Source organism: Cupressus sempervirens, chromosome 1, assembly GCF_028749045.1.
Source record: "Cupressus sempervirens isolate cs-2001-9-10 chromosome 1, ASM2874904v1, whole genome shotgun sequence".
Lineage (NCBI taxonomy): Eukaryota > Viridiplantae > Streptophyta > Pinopsida > Cupressales > Cupressaceae > Cupressus > Cupressus sempervirens.
Window position 1 is genome coordinate 375415143 of NC_143118.1, and position 6682 is coordinate 375421824.

At 36.4% G+C, this 6682-nt stretch overlaps 1 pseudogene across 1 annotated transcript; it reads left to right on the forward strand.

The window, feature by feature from the left end:
* Positions 1–4259: 4259 nt before the first annotated feature.
* Positions 4260–5387, forward strand: LOC149577807 (protein DMP3 pseudogene; annotated as a pseudogene). The gene has a single exon (XR_016363937.1). The product of XR_016363937.1 is annotated as a protein DMP3 pseudogene (transcript).
* Positions 5388–6682: the final 1295 nt, after the last annotated feature.

The following is a 6682-nucleotide window of genomic DNA, read 5'->3' on the forward strand; positions in this document are numbered from 1 at the left end:
GTATAGGACAAAGAGAGATTGAGAGAGAGCTCGAGAGAGGATGAGATGGAGAGAATAATTAGAAGATATGATAGAAAGAGAGAGAAGGGGATAGGAGAAAGAGAGAGGAGGATAAGGGAGAGAGAGAGAGAGAGAGAGAGAGAGAGAGAGAGAGAGAGAGAGAGAGAGCAATTAGGGGATAGAAAGAGTCAGAGAGAAGGGGATAGGAGAAAGAGAGAGAGGATATGAGAGAGAGAGAGAGAGAGAGAGAGAGAGAGAGAGAGAGAGAGAGAGATTAGGGGATATGATAGAGAGAGAGAGAGAGAGAGAGAGAGAGAGAGAGGGGGGGGGGGGAGGAGGAGGAGGAGGATAGGACAAAGAGAGAGGGGATAGGACAAAGAGAGAATGAGAGAGAAAGAGGATAGGATGAAGAGAAGAATTAGAGGATATGATAGAAAGAGTGAGAGATAGAAGGGGATAGGAGAAAGAGAGAGGGGGATAGGAGGGAGAGAGAGAGAGAGAGAGAGAGAGAGAGAGAGAGAGAGAGAGAGAGAGAGAGAGAGAGAGAGGATGGAGAGAGAGATTAGTGGATATGATATAAAGAGTGAGAGAGAGAGAGAGAGAAGGGGATAGGAGAAAGAGAGACAAGGATAGGATTATGAACAACGGGGATAGGATAAAGAGTGAAAATGTGAGAGATGATGGGATGGAAACAAGGATTGGGGGATGTGATAGATACTTTTTTAGTATAAGGCATAACCGGATCTCTCTCTCTCTCTCTCTCTCTCTCTCTCTCTCTCTCTCTCTCTCTCTCTCTCTCAATCTAACCTTGTTAAGTAGTAATACAAAACCTAATCGGGTTTTGTAGAACCTGATCAGGTTATGAATGCATTTTTTATTTTCATAACCCAATTGGGTTATTTGAATCCATAAAACCAAATCAGGTTATGGCTTAGTGATAGCCTAGGAAAATGATCCAAAGGCTTGGGAAACTATTTTCCCTCCAATTTGTTTCCTTTAGACATTTTTTCATCTTCTAAGATGAATTATCATCTTTATCTTCATCAGGTATGCTAATGGTAAAGTGAGTGTCTCTAAAATCACCACCATAATCTTACACATTTTCTTAGCTTTCTAACCATATAATTTTTTCTTTTTTTGGACAATATTAACATTGTAAACTTTAATTACTTTTACCAATGCTTTCAAATTCCTCTCTGACATATTTCTACCATTTTTTTAATAAATTTTGATATACTTAACCAAATTCAAAATAAATTACACATTACTGTTCTATACTTGATTATATACACATTTTTAAAAAGTTTCAATTTTTAGTTATTTTGATGCAAGTTATGCTTAGCACACGAACAGGTACTAAAATTTTAGGCTGTAGTCTATTCAATAATTCATAACAAAAAAAATACTCATCATGAAATTACAAAAAAATACACAACTTCTAGATATGACTCTTAACTATCATCCTACCAAAGGGATATGCAAAATACTAAATATAATTATGTCTTTTGTGCTGCACATGAGAATAACTATGTTATATTTTCTAAAAAAATCAGGAACTATTTTTTCATGTGCATAGGGTTTGACCCACCTAATCTTATCCATTTTGTAAAAAACTCTAGTAGGTTAGAAAGTAGATTCAAAGTACTACAATTTATATGTTTTACGAATCTTGTCATTTTGAGTGGATGGCCCTCAAATGTCTCGACCAAGTTTAGTTTCACATGATTTCAAAAAAAAGGTGTCCACCTATACCCCCCTTTTTGTACACCATCTTGTGCACTCACCCCAAGAAAGGATGACATGTTTCCTCATATAGAGTTTGTTTGAGATATAACCACTCTAGATTTTTAATCTTGGCTCTAGATTTTTTTTTTTGCATATTTAATTTTAAATCATGTCTCTCATTTTTTTCATATTTTTCTCCTAAGTTTCAATTGTCTTAGAAAGGATATGGAGTGAACCCTTATTCAATTTTTGTTTGTTATCTATTCCTTTTCCTACAAACATCTATATTGTGGTGTTTCATACATGATATATTGATCCTTAAGATCATAAACTTTTTAAATATCAATAGCTTTTGGCATACATATTTGGACTCAATGCATATATAATCGTCAATAATGACAACATGCAGATTTGGTTTTTTTGATCAAATTATGTAAACCATATCTTTCAATAGATACTTAGCAATTTTAAATTTCAAAACTAAAACGACAACCATAAGACCATATGGTCAAAAGAAAATTGTTGAGGTGTCACAAAGTTGTGGAAATTTTGAATTTGATGCAACTATTTGCATTTATCAATAGAAAAAACAATGGAATGAGAGCACAATAAGGATTATTAGAAGGGTAACCTAAGGACATGATAAATCAAGGGATGTATAATTTATTCATATAACTTAATAAATGAGCTACAGATCAATTTTTGTGGAATGTGTACATAATTGAATGAAAATGTTAATTTGATGTAACAATATGTAGAAATGGGTGCTTACAGTCACTTCATATTTTCTAATGACTTAGATGTCATAAATACATGTATACAATCATTTTTCTCAACAACAACAACAAAAAAAAAAAATGTTTATAAGAAATAAATAACAACTAATTTGTTGATCATATTAAAAAATTAAAATATCAAATTTGAATAAATTGTATTTTGATACTTATTTGAATTGATTTAGGTTGATCTACCTGATGTTTAATTAATTTACAAATATATTTACTTACCCAAACTAAAACAACTTACCAACAACCAAATAAATTAAATCATATGTATATACAATTATGAAATATTAATGCACTTTTATCTTGTACTCCCAAATTATAGAAAAATTAAAAATTATTCTAATAAATATTAGAACATTGAAACGAAACAAATTTTAATGATAACTAAAACAACGCTAAATATCAAATACCAAAACAACTATATATAGCAATTTATCTGTTGGTTTACATAAATGAGAGAGTCCATGGGGTCCGTCTTACCCCATGTTTGAATTCAATGAATTGAAGTGTTTTAAGACAACAAGTATTACTTAGAGTTGGAACCAAGTGTTGGAAGAAAAACATATAAAAATAATAATTATTTATTGAAAAATGATGTGTGTCTCTATTAAATTATTTTCCCTCATTTTTATTATTTTTAATTGTTATTATAAAATATGTCAATAAAAATTATTACTATTAATTTTGTTTAGATAAATAAATTTAAAGTAATTGGAATATCTTCATTAAAATTGTTATTTATGAAAGAAAAAGATAAATTTAAAATTTTCTCAATTCTAGTAAAAAAACTATTGCTTAAAATTTCAAAATAAGCTATTGACCAAAAAGAGACACGTTTTAATGACAAACGAAAAGACACGTCTTACCAAGTCTATCCCTTAGATTTTTTACAAACTCTTCTTATATATGATGTCATTTAATTGACTACATAACAAAAAGAAGCTAAAAATAAGTAATTATATACTAAGAAAATAACACTATCTCCAAAAATTATATTTCCTCATTTTTATTTATCTCTAAACTTAACGTACAATATTTTTAATAATAGTTTTATTTAAAATGCAATTTAAAATTATCTTAAAATAAAGTATAGATAGAAACGCTAACTTCACAAATTACAGCTTAAAATGTTAAACCGCCAGGATTAAATAAACTAAAACAGTTTTGCTCCCCTGCACTTCCTTGACCATGTGCATCTAGCATAAACGAAAGTAATAAACAGTTAAAAAAAAAAAAAAGTCTCAGAATATACTGGTAAAACGTTCATGGATATTCCAGAAAGATAGATTCCTCTATGTAATCCAAGTTTCTTTGTCATCTGCAAAATCATGTTATCATTTTAAATACAATTTAAAACACGCCCAAAAAAATTCAATATTCATAAGACCGCAGACTCATTAAAAATGTTGAACAGTCGCTGTTAGTGAAAATAAACTAGAGAGCCATATCAAACCTGCCCCTAGTTGACCATGTGCATCCAGCATTAACAACGATTAAAACACGAGTCTTGTAAAAACGTGTAAATGGACATCTTCAAAACCATGTTAAATTCCAATTGTCTGTAGCATCTGTAAGAAGGTTCCCGGATGGTTCAAAATTCCAACACTTTGAATGAGCCTCATACACAAGAACCCAACTGATGTGTTCCTCACGTAATCACCACCACGGTTGTTGGAAACGTGCGGGCCGCCCCAAGACTTTTCTCTCCTAATGACGCGCTCCCTCCAACTATTTATACAAATCCCAGTTACACACAAACAACAATCCTCAAAGAGAAACAGCAATCACAATGTCCAATTCAACGAAGAAGAGATCCAGTTCAACAATTTCACAGGCGAAAACAGAAGACGGGCAGAAAACCCCACTTCTGCCGCTCGACGTAGATTCCAACAAGCCTGAAAATGGCGTCGGAAGGTCAGATTCATCTGCGCTGTCTCAGAGCCTAGCCGGGGCGGCACATCTGGCAAACCTTCTTCCCACGGGCACTCTCCTCCTCTTCCAAGTGCTCTGCCCGCTCGTCTCCAACAACGGCCACTGCGACCACGTCAGGCGTTACATGACGGGAATCCTGCTCGCCTGCTGCGGCCTTTCCGGCTTCCTCGCCAGTTTTACGGACAGTTTCAAGGGCTCCGACGGCAAAGTATACTACGGCTTTGCCACGCCGAAAGGGCTCTACACTTTCGACTACATGAGCCCGGGCAGCGGAGCGCCCGACCCGGCCAAGTATAAATTGCGGCCGGTGGATTTCGTGCACGCATTTCTGTCTCTGATGGTGTTTGCGGCCATTGCTCTGTATGACAGAAACGTTGTGGGGTGCTTCTACCCTGCCCCGGAAGAAGAGGTGGAGGAGATTCTGGCCGTGCTGCCCGTGGCCATCGGATTAGTGTGTTCCATCCTTTTCGTCGCATTGCCCACGAGGCGTCACGGAATTGGGTATCCCGTCTCCAATTGATGTTACCGATTTCTGGCCCAATTCGTCCAAAATCTCTGTTTCTTTGAAAAGACTGAACATTGTTTCTGTACGGGCTATTTTTCTCGATCTTGTTCTCCGGATGTATTAGAATCCGTATGGCACGTATTTTCGTGTGGCAGTATACGTCAAGATTATTCTGCGTCTGTGTTGCATAGGGTAGGTTCGTTTGGGCAGGGGAAGCGGTCAATGGAGGGAGAGGGGCGCTCCATGTGACTGTGGGTCTTAAGATGCTTGGCTTGTCAAGTCGGATAAAACATGTACGTGAGCACGTGAAGGGCGCGACTTTTGTTGAGAAACTGGGAATCATATGTATTGGGGAAAGAACTGAGCAGATGTAATAATACTTGTGACAGTATGTCCGTACTGATTATATTACAAAAGTTGTTCCTCGGAACTTTCAATTATTAAGTTTGTTCAAATTCAGTGTACAGTTGTATTTTTCTTGTACGTTCGAATTCAGTTGTATTTTATTATTAGTTTCTGTCTATTTTTAAATTTGACCAGGTCAATGGATCAATAGGAATTAGAATACAATACAATAGTTAACTTTTAATATTTATTTTTTATTATTTAAAAACCTTATCTTTTCTAAATTTTGATTATCTTAGTAAAAAAATATAAAAGTATTAACATTATAACAATAAAAAAATTAAGATTGAGAGTAAGAGCTCTAAGCTCGTTCTCCTTTTTTTTTTTGTGCATGCGTTGGGGGGTGCTTGAACGTGTGGGGAGGAGTTTTTGATCCCCAACATCACAATGACGCTGGTCTGAGTTGGTTTTGGACGCCGTCCTATGGATTGCTGTGAGATTTTTTGGTTTTTTGCAGGGGTCGGGGTTGGGTTCCTTGTTGTGGCCAGTCCAACGGGGGTGGGGCTATGTCTCGGGGTGAGCCCTCTAAGACTGTGCCCGATATAGATCTAATCGATGCGAGGGAAGTGTGTCCGTCGGGACAGGGGGCGAGGGTGTTCGATAATGCCCTCTTCTCTCAAATTTCAAGAGCTTTGGATTCGGGCCCGCTTGGTGGATCTCAGATAACAAAGATTAATGGTTGCCTTGAACGATGCAAAGAGAGACCCAAACTAGTAATCCCCTTTGATTTAATTGCAAAAGATGTGGAATACTATTCTAAGCACTCGTTGTATTGTAAATTTTTGGGTTTGAGAGTATCTCTTCAGTTTTTGGAAAATTGGGCTCGAAGAGTTTGGGAACCAGAGGGTGAGATGGAGATTACTTTGCTTGCAAATAACTTCTTCATGGTTACATTCATTTGTTTGGCTAATCGTAATAGGGTGTTTGAGGGAGGGCCCTATTTTTACAATCAAGTTGGGTTATTTGTTAAGCCACGGCAGGTAGGTTTTAATCCTTCTAAGGAGCTTCCGAATCGGGTTCCGGTGTGGGTTCAATTACCCAGATTTCCAATAGAATGTTGTCGAGAGGATGTTCTTCATATGCTTGCTTCGATGCTCAAAAAACCAGTGGGGCCTTCAACACAGACCCTCAGTAAAAAAGTAATGACTTTTGCTCGAATTTGTGTGGAAGTGGATTTGAGCAGACCATTGCCAGATGTGGTGGAAAGGAGTGTTGGTCCATATTCTTAGGTGCAGCAACTGGATTATGAAACCCTCCTTTCCGATGCCACCTGTGTCATGAATATGGCCACCTGATACGTAGATGTTCGAAGGCCAAGGCAGTTGAGCAG